At 33.5% G+C, this 18455-nt stretch overlaps 1 protein-coding gene and 1 pseudogene across 3 annotated transcripts in view; one reads left to right on the top strand and one right to left on the bottom strand.

The window, feature by feature from the left end:
• The window catches only part of ADGRB3 (adhesion G protein-coupled receptor B3), a 653858-nt gene that overhangs the window by 431303 nt on the left and 204100 nt on the right, over window positions 1–18455 (bottom strand). The gene's annotated exons all lie outside the window — the stretch shown is intronic.
• Window positions 4172–4699, top strand: LOC118602789 (annotated as a pseudogene).

Here is an 18455-nt window from a genome sequence, read left to right as displayed (position 1 = left end):
ATTTATCGAAAGAAGGGATTTTAAGAAGAAAATAACTTCACTATTTAAATCATAAAATGTATAGAAAATCTCACTGAATTTTTATTATTTGCAGATATTTTTGGAGAAATCACTTTAAATATTCTGAATTTCATAACTATTTGATGGTCACATATAGAGTTTTATAAGAGCACTTAATATTTATATCTATATATAAATTTAATACTATTTATATACAACTAAATTTATAAAATATATATGTAGATACAAAGGAATATGGAAACTGTACTTCATAATTCTGGTTTAATCTGCAAATGCTAATTACAAGTTTCATGCTCCATGACAAGGTCATTGCTGCTCATATAGATGTCAGGAATAGTTATTTGATATCAGCCTAGAGCAACAAACATCATATAGTCTAAAATATGGATATCATATACAACTGGTTCCATCAGGTGCCACTATATATGGTCACAATTTTGAGGTGATTAGCCATCAATAAAAATCAGGAACCAGATGTAGATATAACTTCTGGAAGAGTTATTGTTCTAAGATGCTACTCATTATTGCTATTGTTATTATAATTTAAATCATGGAAATCAAGATGCTGAGCTGAATTGAATTCTCAATTTCAATATTTGAATAAGCAAAACAACATTAACTTATTTAGTCTATATCGTTCATTAGTCACAAGTTAAAACATTTTTGTTAAAATTTATACACTAACAAATTATATTTCTATCCCACTATCCTATCTATCCTAACTGATTTATCTTTCCCCTGACATCTACCTCAACCAGCCTTAATCTTTGAGTCATCTCTAACATTAAAAAAAAGAAAATGGGATGTCTGAAAGCATATACATTAATGAACGTAAATTTTATGTTTCGTATTTTCTATTCATTGGGCCAGTTCCTGAATTTGATATTACTTGGAAACATTAATTCAATAAGAAAATGAAGATGTAATGTAGATTCCAAATAATCCTCAGACATGTTAGTCCTGAGATGTCATAAGTGCTCCTTTTAGACCATTCAAATTATCCCAGTTTTTCAAGATCCCAAAAGAATTCCCTGACCACTGTGGGCCTCTGACAAATCACTTGCTGCTCAGTTGATTAAATAATTACACATGACTTGCTTATTATAGTTCCTCTATCATTGTTCTGAACTGTTATTTAAATGTTTATGATTAACTTTTCTTGTATTTGAGCATTTTCTACCCAACGAGATTGCAAATTATCTGATATTGGGCACTGTGTTTTATATCTGTGATTTTCAAGTTGTGAGATGAGTACTCCTAAAAAGATACATGAAGCCTTTTAAGAAACATTTTCAGATGTTCAAAGTCCATGTGTACTCTTGCCTGACATTATCTCCTTGAGAATACAGCCTGTTTAAACAGGTAAATCTTTATAAAACAAATAAAAACAAACCCAAACTTCTCACCCACCCAAAATCTCATCTGATATACATTGTACATATCTCCCTTCGATACATATCCCTCTCTGTGTCACTTTCAAATTGTCACTGTATTTAAAATAAAAGCTCTTCCCTGGCCTCAGGCTTCCCATGATGTACTTTCTGCCTTCTAACTCCAACCTCATCTCAGATCACATCCTGGACCCCTGGGTGATTTCATATCTCAGGGCTTTTCTATGGACTCTTTCCTCTGTCTAAAATGCTGGTCCTCTCACGTGCCTTTCTATATGAGCAGTTTCATAGATTACCTCAGAAAGACAAATGTGAGAGCGTCAAGTCAAGACAGTGAAGTAGAAAAATGCTATGCTCGTCTCCTCCCATGACCACATTACAATTACAACTAAACTACATAACTATCATCACTGAGACTCTTCTAAGGTCCAACTAAACAGAAGTCCTAAAACTAAGGACATACAAAAGAATCCACCTTGACACTGGCAAGAGGGGTGGAGATTCAGAATAGGCAGGCTCCACATCATGTGGCAATTAAAAATTGGGAGGGCAATCTCAGCTGTAGAGATCCCCCTTGAGGAGTGAGGGGTCTCCACCCCAAACCAGGCTCCCCAGTCCAGGATTCCAGTGCTGGGAAGAAAAGTCCCCATAACCTCTGGCTATGAGAACCAGCAGAGGTTGTGACTGAGTGACACGAAGGGCTGGGGGAGTCGCAGACATTTCTATTAAAGGGTGTGTGCCCAGACTTACTCGCTTATAGACTGACTCACTCTGAGCTCCAGCAGTGGAGTAACAGCTTGATAGGCACAAGGAATATAGGGAGAGGATCTAAATTGTCTGATTTCAGGGCCAGGGCTGGAGGGGCAGCTTTCTCCCAGATAGAAGTGCTGGCAGAGGTCACTCTTCCTTTGTTGAGCCCTTCCCCACCCCAGTGTGCAGATGAAGGAGGGTGCCATATCTGAGTCTCCATCAACCTGGCTAACATTATTTACCATGTCCTGGTGATTTCCCTGAGACTCCACCCAAGCCAACTGGCAGGCCCACCCAAGCCACTTTCAGTGGCTTTTCAATACAAATGGCCTGTCTTGGCTCATGCTGCAGACTTTCCTAAAATCCCTAAAGGTTCGCAAAGTCCAAATAAGCAGCACCTGGCCTTGGCATGCCCCACACCTCTTGCTAAGCGGCCCCAAGCCTAGCACTAGCAGCAGCTGGCCTTGGTTCACAGCTTAGACTCTCCCAGGAACCTCTAAACCCAGCACAAGTGGCCACCCGCTGAAAATCACCTTGTAGCTCACGCCAAGTGCCCCCATGAAGGGTACAGGCAGAAGCTGACCTTGGCCTACAACAGAATCCCTCACAAGAGGCCCCGGGAACAACACGCACAGTGGCCAGCTTCAGACTACACCAGAGCACCACCCAACCATCTCCACAAAACACACCCAAAGGGCAGACTGGGCAAGCACTAGAACCCTGCTAAAGCAAATGCTGTTCCACATGGTCAGTCCCTGCACAATAGGTCCTCCGCTGTAGTCACAGCCAGTCCTCACAATCAATCAGCCTGAGGGTCATACTCTCCCATTGACATGCTAAGAGCAATCAAGGCTCAATTAAAACAGGAGGGTACATACAACCCACACAAGGGACACATCTGAAGTATCTGGCCCAGGTGACCAGAGAGACTAAGGCACTGGACCCCACAGAACAAATACTACATAAGACCACACTGCCAAGACTTGGAGATGTAGCAGATCCTCCTAAATCACAGAAACAAAAACAGGGAGATAGCTAAAATGGAGAGACAAAGAAACATGGCCCAAATGAAAGAACAGAACAAAGTTCCAGAAGAACTTTAAAAAAATGGGGACAATCAATCTACCAGATACAGAGTTCGAAACATTGGTTATAAGGATGATCCATGATCTCAGTGAGAACTTCAACGAAGAGAAAAAATCATAAAAATGGAGATGTAAAACAAAAAAGCAGTCAGAAATGAAAAATATAACAAATGAAATGAAGAATACATTAGAGGGATTCGACAGATTAGCAGAGGATCAAATCAGTGGTTTGGAAAAGAAAGTAACTGAAAACACACAAGCAGAATAGCAAAATCAAAAAAAAAATCCAAAAAAATTGAGAACAGATTAAGGAACCTCTGAGACAACATCAAGTGTACCAACATTCATATCATCAGAGTATCGGAAGGAAAGAGAAAGAGCAAGGAATTGAAAATTGATTTCAAGAAATAATGACAAAAAACTTCCCTAACCTGGCAAAGGTAATAGACATATAAGCCCAGGAAGTGTAAAGCATCCCAAACAAAATAAACCCAAACAGGCCCACACCAAGAACATATCATAATTGAAACACCAAATGTTAAAGACAAGAGAGAATCTTAAAAGTAGCAGGAGAAAAGCAGTTAGTTACCTACAAGGGAGCTCCCATATGACTGTCAGTTGATTTGTCAGCAGGAACTTTGCAGGCCAGAAAATATTGGTATGAAATATTCACAATGATGAAAAGCAAGGACCTAAACTAAAATTATTCTACTTAGCAAAACTATTATTTAGAACTGAAGGAGAGATAAACAGCTTCCCAGACAAGAAACAGCTAAAGGAGTTCATCACCTCCAAATCAGTATTACAAAAAATACTAAGAAGACTTCTTTAAGTAGAAGAAGGAAAAAAGTTTCCAAAATATAAGAGCAACTGCAGCCAGTGCTGTGCTGAGCCAGGACACCTTGGGGAAAAACCACACTGCAGCTCATAGCCATGCTGGAGAACATCACTAACCTACAGCCTATGAGGGAGGACTTTCCGGTGGTATCCAAAGATGAAATGTGGCAGCTGTGGTTAGATTTCAGAGAAGTGGGAATACATTTGGCTGATGGACAGTGTGGCACTAAGGAAGGTCGTGGCAATGCCTCCATGTCCAGAAGAGCAAGCTGTGCACAAAGGAAAACTCCATTAAGATTCCAAGCAGTACCGTCAAATATTACAGTGCTGAAGACAATGAGAAGTTCAAGATGATAGTAGATTTTGAACACTAGAGCCCTGAACCAGTTGATTTCCTGCCCCATATGAGGAAAGAACTTCAGAGATTTTGCAATTTACCCGGAGTTAGTATCTCACAACAAGCCTGTGATGCCAGGATTGCTGCTGATTGTGTGGAACTGGGGACAATCTTTAGTGACATTAATCTGCAGGGGAAAGGACTGGACTGACTATGACGAAAAAGCTCAGGAGTCTGTGGAAATCTATGAGGTCACCCACCAGTTTCTGAAGGGCTGACCTTTCTTCCTGCATACTTGCTTCTAAGAACTTGAGAACAGATATGACCAAAGCAGCAGAGCCTACTCATCCCTGGCAGCTGTCCAAGCCCTTGCAGTCTGCATGCCGGTCTATGTCACAGGTTCTCAAGCCCCACCAATATAGCGTTTGAGTTATAAAAAAATGTGTGTGTGTGTATGTGTGTATATATGAATAATAAAATAGTAATAACCACATATCTATCAGTAATTACTTAAATGTAAATGGATTAAATATTCGAATCAAAAGACATAGGGTGGCTGTATGGATAAAAAACAAGACCCTAACATATACTGCCTACAACAGACTCACTTCAGATGAAATGACACACACAGACTGAAAGCAAATGGATAGAAAAAGATATTTCATAAAAGTAGAAATTAAAAAAAAATCTGGGATATCAATTTTTATACCAGACAAAATAGACTTTAAAACAAAAGCTATAACAAGGGACAAATAAGGGCCTAGAAATCCCACTTTTAGATATTTATCTGGAAACACCCAAAACACTACTTCAAAGGGACATGTGCATCCACATGTTCATTGCAGCATTATTTACAATAGCCAAGATATGGAGAAAACCTGGGTGTCCATCAATGGATGAGTGAATATAGAAAAGATGGTACATATATAAAGTGGAACATTACTCAGTCATAAAAAAAAATGAAATCTTGCCATCTGCAATAACATAGATGGACCTAGAGGATATTGCGCTGAGTGGAGAAAGTCAAATAGAGAAAGACAAATGCCATGTGATTTCACTTACATGTGGAATCTAAAGAACAAAAACGAACAAACAAAACAGAAACACACTTGTAGATACAGAGAAAATTTTCATGGTTGCCATAGGGGTAGGGGGTTGGTAGGTTGGGTAAAAAAGGAGAAGAAATAAAGAAGAACAAATTGGTGTTTATATAATATTTACAGGGATGTAAAGTGTAGCAAAAGAAATACAGTGAACGATATTGTAATAACTCTGTGTGGTGTCAGATGGTACTAGATTTATCAGGGTGATCATAAGTCATATAAATGTCTGATCACTATGTTGTACACTTAAAACTAATGTAATACTATGCCAATTATAATTGAAAAATTAAAAAATATATTTAAAAAATAAAATAAAATTATATAATGTAATTTTTTAAAAGTATGAATTTGTAGTTACAAAATAATCATGAGGATGTAAAATATAGCATAGGGGATATAATCGATAATATTGCAATAACTATGCATTGCGTCATCTGGATACAAAATTTATCAGAGTGATCACTTCATATGGTGTATTAATGTCTAATCACTATGTGGTACATATGAAACTAATATGATATTGTATGTAAACTGTAATTGAAAAATATTATAAAAGGACAAATTTATCATTATGAACATTTTCCTGCTCTGTAGGCTAGTTCCTCACATCTAACTTATAAAAACAGTAACAGAAGTGGCAGCTAATGAGATTTGGCGCTTACCAAATTGGTCTTCCAGGAAAATAAACATTAGGGACCTCTTTAGTATCACATTTCAAAAACTCTTTTTAGGTGTTATGTAAACTTGTTTATACTAAAAGCAGGGAAGAGGAGGAAATCTATATTAACATAGATAATACCAGAAATAATCTGTATAAACTACCATCGCTGAGGTTTTGTAAGTCACAGGATAAGGGAGAAGTCTATGAAACTAAGAAGAGAGTAAGCCTATCCAAAGTAAATTTTAATTTGGAGTGAGAATTACATAAAATATGATCATGGAATAGAATGAAATGATGCTATGAGAACAAAGCATATAATTCTTTTAAGACCTTTAAAATAATATTCTTCAAAAATCACACCATCACCTTATCATTCCACTGTATGTTTAGCAAAATAAATGGAAATATGCAGCACTTGGGGTAGTCTAATAGTACTATATCCACACGTAAAACTCCCAACAAGGAAATGAGGACTTTGGTATCCTGTGGTTTAAAGTATAATAACTATTATTTGTATGCAAACTACATTCATTATCAATATTAAATCACTACTTCAAAAGATTCTTTTAAATATCTCAAGATTCTACAATTTAAATATATTTTTTCTTTGTGGTAATAGAGCAATTACTGATAATATCCATAATTTTTCTGTGGAAATAAGATCCACATTATGTCCCAGATTTGGAAAAAGCATTAGAGGAATATTGATGAAATGAAAGGGAATGTAACATTTCTAAGTCAAAGTCAAATAACCTTCAAGAGAACATTAAACATTGCTATTAGGTCTAGTTTACCAATATCTCAAAGGATACAATAATGTACAAAAAAGAATTCATATATTTCACACAAGCAATTAGGAATGGATTATTATAATCACAGATCTGTATACACAAAATCTGGATGTAACTCTCCTAATAATAAAAACTACAATTATGATAATACTAAAATATACATCAAATATTTTGTTGAATTCAGTATGGAACTGATGAATATGATAATCATTTTTACTATTTTAAACTGAAAGACAAACATAAAGGAAACAAACCATATTTTATTCATTTATTAAAAAAGCTAATTAAATCTAGCTATTAAAGAAGATCTACCTTCTCAAACATTAATCAAAATGTTCCAAAGTAAACTCTAATCTTCAAGATATCTCATCTCTGATATCGGAAACTAAATTCCCATAACCATTTCTTCATGACTGACTCTTTTTGGCCCCCGTAATGTTGCCTTATTAACAGGAGCTGTGTCATGACATTCCCTAATGACTACACACAGTAAATGGAAAGCTACATAAAGAGAAGAAATATGTCTTAGTCGTCTTCGTGTTGCATAGAATAGAGCCTTGCTCACCCATACTCACTCTGGAAATTTATACTGAACTGAACATAGTTCACCCAGTGAACATACACTAAGTACCTACTATGTGCCAGTATTGTGCTAAGCATTAAACAAAGCAAATGCTATCTTCACTCTCATGGAGATAGATGCTTGAAAGCTTGATTACCATAAATAATATATGCTAGGTGCTCTGATACTTGAAAAGAGACTTCCATGGAATGTTGGGGGTGTCCCATCAGGCAGTCAGGGAAGCTTTTCTGCAGGAAGACATTTATGCAAAGTGAGCCCTTACGAATGAGAAAGATCTAGGCAGGTAAAGCCTGGTGCTTCATAAAAATATCACAATGTATTAGTAGAACTAAAAGAAATGCAAAGTAATAGGATATGAGCGTGCAGAGGGAAAGATCTCAGATGAGGCTGGAAGAATGGTACTGGATGAAATCACAGAGTCTGGTAGCACACACTAAGAAACCTGTCCTAAGAACAAGGGGAGCAGATACAGAAGACTGAAAATAGAAGATGGACGTAATAAGTAGGTTGGCTTTTAAGAGAGATCACCCTGTAACATAAAGAAAAGATGGCATTGAGGAAAGATTTGTGTTTTATCAGTCACAAAATTGTGAATTTGATGCTAAATATGTAAAAAAAAAATCAACATATACTTTTAAATTCCTTTTAAATGACTGCAGGAAAAATGGTAGTTTAAAAACTGATGCTACAGCAGTTGTTAATCTACTTGCTCCAGCTCCATTAACCATGCAATGGAGTGCCGTCCCATTAGTTCTCCTAGTGCATGGCACTTCCCTGGTGAAAGGGGAAATATTGTTTCTGCTCATATTTTCCAACCAACAAAAGTTCAATTAAAAAGAACACAAAGTTATCTTTTTTTAACCTACTTTTTATGTCTTACAAAATCGATGCAGATAACGTTGAACTTTCGATTACCTTTATATTCCTTGGTCTTTTTAAGATATGAATTATATTTTTATAATAAAAGTAAAATATCAATAACAGAACCTAGAATACTATAGGCAACAAATATTTGTAGAATATATGAATGAATTATATTGATTTTGGGGGGGAAGTGGGATGATGGCTCTTTTGATTTTCTTTTTCCTGGAAGGTTTTGTGGAAAATTGCCTCACCCTGCATTTAAATTGCAAAGCCTCCTCCGGTGTCTTCTTTAAATGTCTTTCTTATAGTTACAAACCCTTTGCAGGACATTAAGTTGGTATTTATTTATACTGTACTATGAATTAGGAGAGCTTCATGGTTGCCTCAGGATTCATAGGATACCTAGCAAGCTTGAAAGGAACAGCAGTTTGTGAGATGGAGAAGAGATGCTTCGGAGGGTAGGGCGGCAAAAAAGGAACAGAATGTGATACAAGCTTTGACACTGTAAGAATTTTTACACTTAAAGAAAAAAAACTGACTTATCTGTCCTTTGTTAAAATGATAAAATTATGTAATTCTATAGGAAACAGGACACTGTTCATGTGGAACAGATGACACTGGCCATTTTTGACAGTACAACTTATTGCCATTCCTGGCTTTAGTTGCAGGAGTTATCAGATGGGACAGGCTGTCCTTCTGATTCGACCTCAAGGGATGTTGAGCTATCATGCAGTACACCACAATATCCTCCCTCATCCCAATGCTCTGGCCGTACTAAATTGTAAGTCAAAAGTGAGGATCTTTGGCATAACAAAACTTCTGATAATATAACAATATCCCCTGATTTAGAAATCTCTCCACTTTATACAGTTCCAAGCAGTCTGATTAAACCTAGTATTATTATAAAGGTGTTATGACACACACAGTCCCATTTTTTGGAAATTGATCTGCATCTCACAATTTGTTAGGCTGTCATGTAAACAAGCTTTGAATACAATTGACCTAGGTCAAAGTGCCAGTGGACAAAGTGAAAAGCCTCCATATCTACGTTGGCTAATTAGGCCAGAATTTTATTGAACATAAAGATCAATCCATATTCTGAAATGACTTGGATGGTGCATGAGCTAAAATTTGTGTCAAGGCTTGATCGCAGTTTGAACTCGGAAAAGATGCACATTGAAATATTTATCAGTTCTCTCATTCTGCTAATATTTTTCAGTACATATATACATAAAGGACTTCAGAAAACCAAAAGTTTTTTAACATAAGGCTCTTTTAAAATTTGGAAATAGCAGATTCATGGAAATTAAAATATCTTAATGACAAGGAAGCAAGTAACTATATGACTAAGTCATTGAGAAAGAGGAACATCTACCCAATTGTGTTCACAAGGACATTCTCTCCTTCCCTCACTACCTTCCTTCCTCTCTCACACTCTTTTGCCCCACCTACCAACGTAGATATGGAGGGAGGCTTTTCACTTTGTCCACTGCCACCTTTAATCTTAGCTTTATTCTAAACAAGTTAATTACAAGAAGAAAACTAAAGGGTTTAGTATAGATGTGTCTTTAAAAAGTCCTGATAGATTTATACTTCATCCCATTTCTCATTTGCCCAGAGAATGTTCACTAGCAGTACTTGCAGCTGCAGTATTTTACCCTGAGATAACTCATGGATTGCAGACCTAACCTTAACCCCAAATTTTGCTATGGAATATCTTGCTTTTATTGTTATTGTTGCATCACTCTAGTATATCAATAGTCTTTGGACACAAATGACATCATTCTATTTATAGCATCCTGTTTTGAGTAGTGACATTTCCATTTACAAAATATAGTAATTCTCAATGACTGAAAATGTCAAATCCTAGAAAACGTAGCATTCCTACATGTGATGTTAACATCGTTTTCAAACAGCTGTTAGCCTAAGATTCATTTGATGAATCCGATTTAAGTATATATTTCTGTTACATTAGGATTAGATACAAGTTCTGTTTAGAACGAACTCCTAGAACAGTTTTTACATTTTATTTTCACATTGAAAACCAGTAAGATTTCCTTCAGCTTCAAAGAGAGTATTTATGTAAAATTAAATTAACGCTGGCAGCTGGCTGCATTTTTTTTTTCCTAAACGGGAAATGGGTTAAAAAATATACTGAATCTTAATTTTACTCTGTTCTTAAATAAATACATAAATATATAAACATTTAGTTTTTCTGTCACTAAAACCTTTAGATGATAAGCTTGATAATTTTAATAATCTTTATCACAGAACTGTTATTTTCACCACAGCCATTAAGTGAAAATGCTCAATGTATGAGGTTCTATGCTGAAATCACTTTTCATTTAGTCTTTATAAAAGCCAATGTAGTACTAGATCCATGTCTTGCTGAATAGGAAACTGAGTTTTATATCAAACATTATAGCACTATAATAATTAAAAGTAAAGTAAAACCAGGAAAATTTAAATATTCTACCTTAAATCATCCCAATTTAGAGGATACTTGCCTTTGCTATCACTTTGCTTTATGATTATATTTGCATAGAATTTTTATATGACACATCTTTTAAAATAATCTGGACTATGTCTCTTATTATGCTAATAAATAGTTGATTGTTACAAAGTGTTTATCATAAAAGTATTTTAAAGATAGAATTTAGAATTTTCAGTAATATAGTTTCACATACAAAAATGTGCACTATAAGTACAACATAGGAAATATAGTTAATAATATTATAAAAACTATATAGTGCCAGGTGGGTACTAGGCTATTTGGGAGATGACTTCGTAAATTATGTAAATGTCTAACCACTCCACTATACACTTGAACATAATATAAAATAAACTGAATGTCAAGTATAATTGAAAAATAAAAATTAAAAAGGGGAAAATGTGCACTGTATTCTAAGCATGTTGGATTTCAGTTAATTGTCTTGGTTCTGTAACTGGCTTTAGTCATCAATATTTGATTTACTTACTGGCTATGTGATCATAATGAGATTAGAACAGTTATTCCACCCATCTTTTTTTTTATTTCTATCACTCTCCTTTCTCTCTGGCTCTCTCTCTAATTTTACAAGTACTGTGGTAGATACCAATTATTTTAGTTCTCTGGTGTGTGTGTGTGTGTGTGTGTGTGTGTGTGTGTGTGTGTACTCATTCTTCTAGTAAAGATTCTCATATTTCCTCTGGAGAACTGCATTTATGCCTGCTTTGGTCCATGTGGTTTGGATGAGGCTAATGCTAACTCTGCCCTCTTGAGGAGATCTGGAAATTTTTGTCTCTCTTGTGAAATAGCTCTTAATAAAATCTTTTAAATTCATTAAATGAGAATAAAAAATATTGGAACATTTTCCAATAAAGCACAAAAATCAAAGAAAAAAAGAACAATTTCATAAAAAGTTACCCTAAAAGATTTTCTTGAATATATTAAAATTTAAATAGAGGAAGAGAAAGAAATTTGGAGATTTTATGTAATGAGAGGATTCACATAACAACAAGAATTATAACCATTGTGGAAAAGCTGACATAATCCTCTATAAAAATTAAATACTCAAATTCAACTAAATATCAAAGATTCTAGTCACTATTTTATCTCTTAATGAGGTTATTCATGTATGACCTGATCTTCATTAGGTACTTGACTAGTGAAATAAAATTACTTGACCTCAATTTTTGAAAAGGAAAACAAGATTGGAGTGAGAGATCATCAGATCAATTGAGTTGTCAATTATCCAACAAAATTCGCCTTTCGTAATGACTATCTAGTTAGCAACTAAGATGGACTACCAGAATCCTTGACATAAATTTGTTTTAAACTGTATTTCCCCTTTCTTCTCTTACATACATCAATGTAAAATACTTTTTAAACCAATAAATTGTAAGAAGGAAGACGTTTTTTATCTTCGATACTTCAGAAGGAAATTTCAGTTATGTCTAATTAAACAAGATTCATTAAAACTGGGGATATTCCGGGGACAAAATTCCATTAGAAATATCCATTTGGAAGACCCTCTGCCTTCAATGAAAATATAAGCAGTGAACAAACATCAATAAAAAAGATGATGGAGTTTTTATTGGAATAAAAGAGTCTTATGTGGATAGGAAAGTACTTTTAAATGTTCCAAATTATGAGACTGTGCTACAGCTTGATAAGAGATTGTCTTTATTCTCAACAAAAAGAATGATAAATCTTAAATTCTTTCTTTTGAACACATGTATTATTCTTCACATTGTTTCAAATCGTGGTCACTTTCAATATACAGCTGTTCTCAAATGCTGCTACCTAAAGGTTAAAGTTGGGTACAGCCTATTAATGTCCAGCAACAAAAGTACAGCAACTGAAGATTTATAAAAATCTATCATCTCTTATATCTGAATATTAATTTGCATATTCAGTTATTGATCTGAATGTTTCCGAAAAGAAATATAGAAGTAAACTATTAAATCATTAATGAATATTTTATCAATGACCTTAGTAAAAGAAAGTAAATTAAAAAAAAAATCAAGAGTGACTTATATGTGCACCCAAATAATACTAACACTAATAATAAAAATTTAAAACATGTCTTACAGGTTATTTTAGAAATTAAAAGGTTTAAATTATTCATTGGATGATTAAACATTTAATATTATGATATAGCCATATGAGACTCTTTTTTTTTCAGTGTACTATGAGCTGGGTACAAACTATTATTTTTAATTTTGAGAAATGGTCAGTAAAAATCATTCATACAAACTTGTTAAAACAATGAATGAAAAGAAAACTTGGCCATATGCAAAGATACCGAACACATTCAGTCCACAAATATCCTACAGAAGGCAAATATCTAGGTCTAATTCAGAGTTAGCACTACCCACAGCAAGACAATACTTAAATGTAACTGTTAACCTACTTAATGTTTTTGTAATGGTGCTTTTAGTAACCTATAAGGGATATACAATACAATACAGTATTCTTAAATTTACATGATGTTACATGTCAATTATATTTAAATAAATCTGAAAAATTATATAAACTTACAATTAAATAAGTTATGTTAAACACAAAAGTGAAAAAAACGCATAAGCATTTTTTACTGTCTATTCATCACTGTCCATAAAGACTAACAATATCTGGAAAACAGAAGTATTTTGGCCAACAAAAAGGTATTCTAGGAAGAAACTGGAGCTAATTCCCTAGAAGAAAAATTAATTATGACTCCGTTTACACCATCTAAATCCTTTCGCTATAATTATACATTCACCAAACTTTTTAGTAATAATTTCAATTTCCAGACACTTCCTATGGAGGTATTACCTAATATTGCCTTTCAGAAATCAATAAAATATTGCTTTTATTTTTATATTCTTCTGAATTAAAATGGGTCTATTAACCAAAGCCTGAACATCTTTTAGTTTCAACACTCATAAAGAAGTCTCTGCAGAGCCCAATAAACACAGTTCACACAGGCAATCCTTCACAAAACGGCAGTTCTTTTAGTTGGAATTTATCTTGTGTATGTGTATAGTAATCAGTAGACAGGAAGCTCCTTGAAGGCAAAACTGTTTATCTGGTTCATTCAACACCAAAGCTCAATGCCTGGTATAATCAGCGCATATGTATTAATTGAATGAATCAAATAAATGTTTATATTTAAAAATTAAGATTAGTTTATTAAATTAAATATGAATAGAAGATTTTTGAATATAAAATTTAAAGGTTTGTATGTAAAATAACTGCCACTAAACTTTAATCTAGCTTATGCTTCAGCACTGAAAACATTAATAAATTCATTTTAACATATAGTGTGTGGACAATAACAGCACCTGTAATTTTATTGAGCATACTGGTATGCATCAATAAGCCTGCTTCTCATTCTTTCCATTTGAACTTTTACAACATTAAAATTGCTTGTCTCATGAAATATTGCCAGAAAAATTTTCACATCTTAACATCAAAATAATTTACTTGAAAAGAGGTGATTTGTTTTGATTTTTAATGTGTTTAAAATAGTCTCAACATAGATAACATTTAAAATACGTACTCTAACACCTTGGAACCCAGAAGGCATGGGCTCAAATCCCACCTTCTTGTAGACTTCATTATGACTTCTTGTAGACTCAGTTTCCTGAATCCTTAAAATGGCAATAATAATATTGTGTCCTCATAGAAATGTTGGGTCAGCACAAGGACTAAAAATAAAATCTCAGTAAAGGATAGGCTAACATCAGGAAGAGTGTCTGGTAACTGAATTATTTCTTATAGTTCTAAGCAGCCATGTACATTTATTACTAGATTTGTGATATTAGAATCATGTGATTAGCTTGGGGAAACCATTTGTTTTATGTGCAACGGCTCACTTTTAAGTTTCCCTTTAACTCTCGCAAATGTTATCAAATGATTTAGGCAAGTATTGATAAGAATGAAAGCTAAGACTCAATGTTCTTTGTAGAGTTTTTCTTTGGAGAAAGAAAAGTATAAGAGAAATCACTTCATTTCTATATAAACTGATACTTGAGGTGGCTGTCATCAAGACTCTAAAGAGAAGTGTCTTTATCTGCACCAGGAGCATTCATCCCAATGCACAGGGTTTCACTTATAACAGTAGGCATTGTGGAACCAAGCTTACTTTTAACTTATACTTTTGCTCCATATGTATAATGTTCAGTCATCATAATTGCTCATGACTATTTAAATTCAGATTTCTGAGGGGCAAACACCACAAAAAAATGTGCTTGTGAATAATGATCACAATGTTATGAAGACACATTCTTAGATGGACTGATTAATTGAAGAAGTTAGTTGAAATTTCCATTAATGTCACTAATAGTTATTTAATATACAGTCATCAATGTTAATAATTAACAGTGTTTTTATTTGAATTTCACATATGGGAGTCTACTAGGATCTGGCTCTGTGCATTTGAGTTACTAAAATATTAATATTGGCCTTCTCAATCTTCCTAAAATCATATGGCTTCTGTTTAAGATATATAAATAACATTTTCAAGTTTGCCTAAATATAAACCTTAATGCATTAATTTATATAAAGTTAATTCAGAAAACAGAAGATTTTATTTATGATTAACATTCCAAAAGGCAAGGGTGTTATCCAGACCAAATGTTCCTTGAGGTAGAAATTTTAAAGGCTCATTTAAAATTCTACAGTTCATAATTCATAATCCATAATTCATAGTTTTGAGGAATTTATAGTCATAAGAGTCAAGCCTAGAAACTTGAGGTGTTATCTGGCAATGCAATAATAAACTATGAGGAAATAACATGTTATTTCCCAGAAGATCATGTTTTAAAAAAACAGTTAAAGTAGTAGTAATATTTATATGAAATCATACATTTTTATGGTTGCCAAAATCACACTTATAGATGGTAGCATTTATTACACGGAATATTATCCCATCATATTAGAAAATTTTAACACTATTGACAGTGTCACATGGCATAAGAAATACACATCGCCGGTATTTCTGAAAGTCAAATTTCAGAGTCAGTACCTATTGTGATATATGGAATATGAGCATCCAGAGATCTTCAGCATTGAATTGTTATAATTATACTATTTATCGAAAAGTATAATTTTAGAGTTTTCATTTAACATTCAAGATTTTCTGAATTACATTAACTAATTTTGAATGAAGAGAGAATATATGTTAAGTTTTTATAAAAGTTTTTACAAAATATACTGAATTACATTTAGAGGAATGTAAACATTTTGAATACTTAACACAGATTCCTAGTATAATGACTACGGTTGTCATAATTTTACTTTCCTTCTAATTTCTCCCCCCACTAGTGAATATTTTATTAACATTGCTTTTGGTGAAGAAACTTAGATCTTGTAATGGTTATCTTATATTTTTCACTGTTGGAATTTATATTCAGTAATTTAAAATTGACTCATATGTATTATTACTTCAATGTTATTGAAAGTAACAAATGAAGGCACTGGTTTTTCATAAAATTTCTCTCAGGGCAAGTAGAATCTTTACTCACCATTTCTCAACTTTCCTTATTTAATCCTTATTGCTAATGCACTGACTCCTATCTTATCACTGACACTTACAGCAATCCCATCTGTTATACTAAATGTTGCCCCATTTATTTCTTCTCCAGGGATTCATGGCATTACATTCAGGGGATTTTCATTAGGTTTCAGAAACACACACGCACACACACACACAATATGGCTGTAATCTGGACTATATTTTTACAGAAAGTAGCTAAACCCAAAACTAGAATATGTTAATCTGTTGTTTAGAAATGATGTTCATCTATTTTCTTTGCTGTGATTGGTTCAGAATTATACATAGCTAATGTATTTATTGAGCTACATATTAATACCATATATTTTAGAACATCTTGAAGAACTTGTCACAATTTTTGTAATTGCAAACTCTTAATTTATAAATGGCTATCTCAGTTCTTTTGATTTTCAGCAATCTGTTTTCCAAAAGTCAGTATGTCTTTCAGTATCCAAGGACATAGAGGAATGCATGTGGTTTTGAGGTGTTTGGGTTCCTGGAAACTGCAGAAGGATCAATCTGTAGCCATTTAATAAGTATATTTTACACATTCACACACACAAATATTCAATATGTTTCTCTCTCTCTTCTAACTTTTCTCTCTTTCTTTTCTTACTTTAGCTTTTTTTTTTTTGTAAAATGATCCTAGAATGTTCAAGCTTGAGTAAACAATAATATACACTAAAAGTCTAATTAAGGCCCTAGAACTTATCGAGTTGTCTCCAAGTAGGCCACCAACACAGAACCACTCTGTCTCTCCTGTTGAGAGCCACTGAGCACTAGAAAGTCCATCTGAAGTCATATTTTGGATTACACTTAAGAATAAATATAAGCATGTAAACCGTAAAACTAGTTTGTACTATATTTTATGAGTATGTTATTTCAAAAATCATATCCTTAATTCGAATGATAAGGTCATCACAAGATAAATAAAGAATTCATTCTTAAAGGCATTTCAGCAAACTTTTGGTGTACAGTATATACCAAACAGTAAATACTGATAAAGCCTAATATGGACACTATAATAATGCTATTACTTGAGGGAGTTAAATAAAGATGAAGTTTAAAAATATGATTGTCAGACTTTCGATCCAACAAGTTAATTGTTCACTCATCTACTTGTTGCTTTCTCCTCTTACACATTTTCTTTTCGAAAATCATTCTCGGTTGTTTCTCCTGTTTAAATCATGTCTTCCTAACAATTATCTTCACTTTCCCCATACTTTCTTTTTTTTCTAACAGTAACAACTTAGCTATTGCATTATATAAAATTGTAACAGGCGGTCAAGTCATTACACAATAGTTTCACAAGCAAACAAATGTTACCTAAGACTGGCACAGATTTAATCTTCAAAGAGGCTTTCATTTCCTGAACCTGACAGGATTCACTGGATGCAAAAAATACTGTAAATATAGCCTTATCTGAGTTACAGTAAGCTTCCCAACTGGCATTCAAATGTCAGAGCCCTACACACATGGATATTTACACATTTTACTTATACAAAAGATACAATAAGAGAAAATTACAAATTTTAATTGAAAATAATAAAGATAATTTATTATCAGTGAAAAATAATTTGTCATATAAAACCTTGGCACAAGTTTAAGCATCAGAGATGATCTTATGAAGAAACAGATCTAGTCAAAGAATTCATAGATTTAACTCCAATGAAATATTATTCGCTCCATAAAAATATTCTTTCTTGCTTTTAGGTAGATTTTAGGATGATAAAACAAATTTAATTTGACTGGAGGGTAGTGGGGGTCCTGCATGTTAATGAATTTAACATATGATATATATGTTATATGATATATATATGTATATATATATCATATGTCAAACTCATCTTCCTTAACATAGTTAACCACTTAATTATATACATATATATGTGTGTGTGTGTATTACAAAATTTTTCCCTTTATATGAAAAGCTTTTAAGCCCTGTTTGTCAGAGAATAGACTAACCCATGTGAACAACTATCTTCATCCTTTATCATTTACTTAAAAAAAG

The sequence above is a fragment of the Rousettus aegyptiacus genome, unplaced genomic scaffold, assembly GCF_014176215.1.
Source record: "Rousettus aegyptiacus isolate mRouAeg1 unplaced genomic scaffold, mRouAeg1.p scaffold_m13_p_1, whole genome shotgun sequence".
NCBI classification, from domain to species: domain Eukaryota; kingdom Metazoa; phylum Chordata; class Mammalia; order Chiroptera; family Pteropodidae; genus Rousettus; species Rousettus aegyptiacus.
This window is presented reverse-complemented; position numbering and strand designations above follow the sequence as displayed.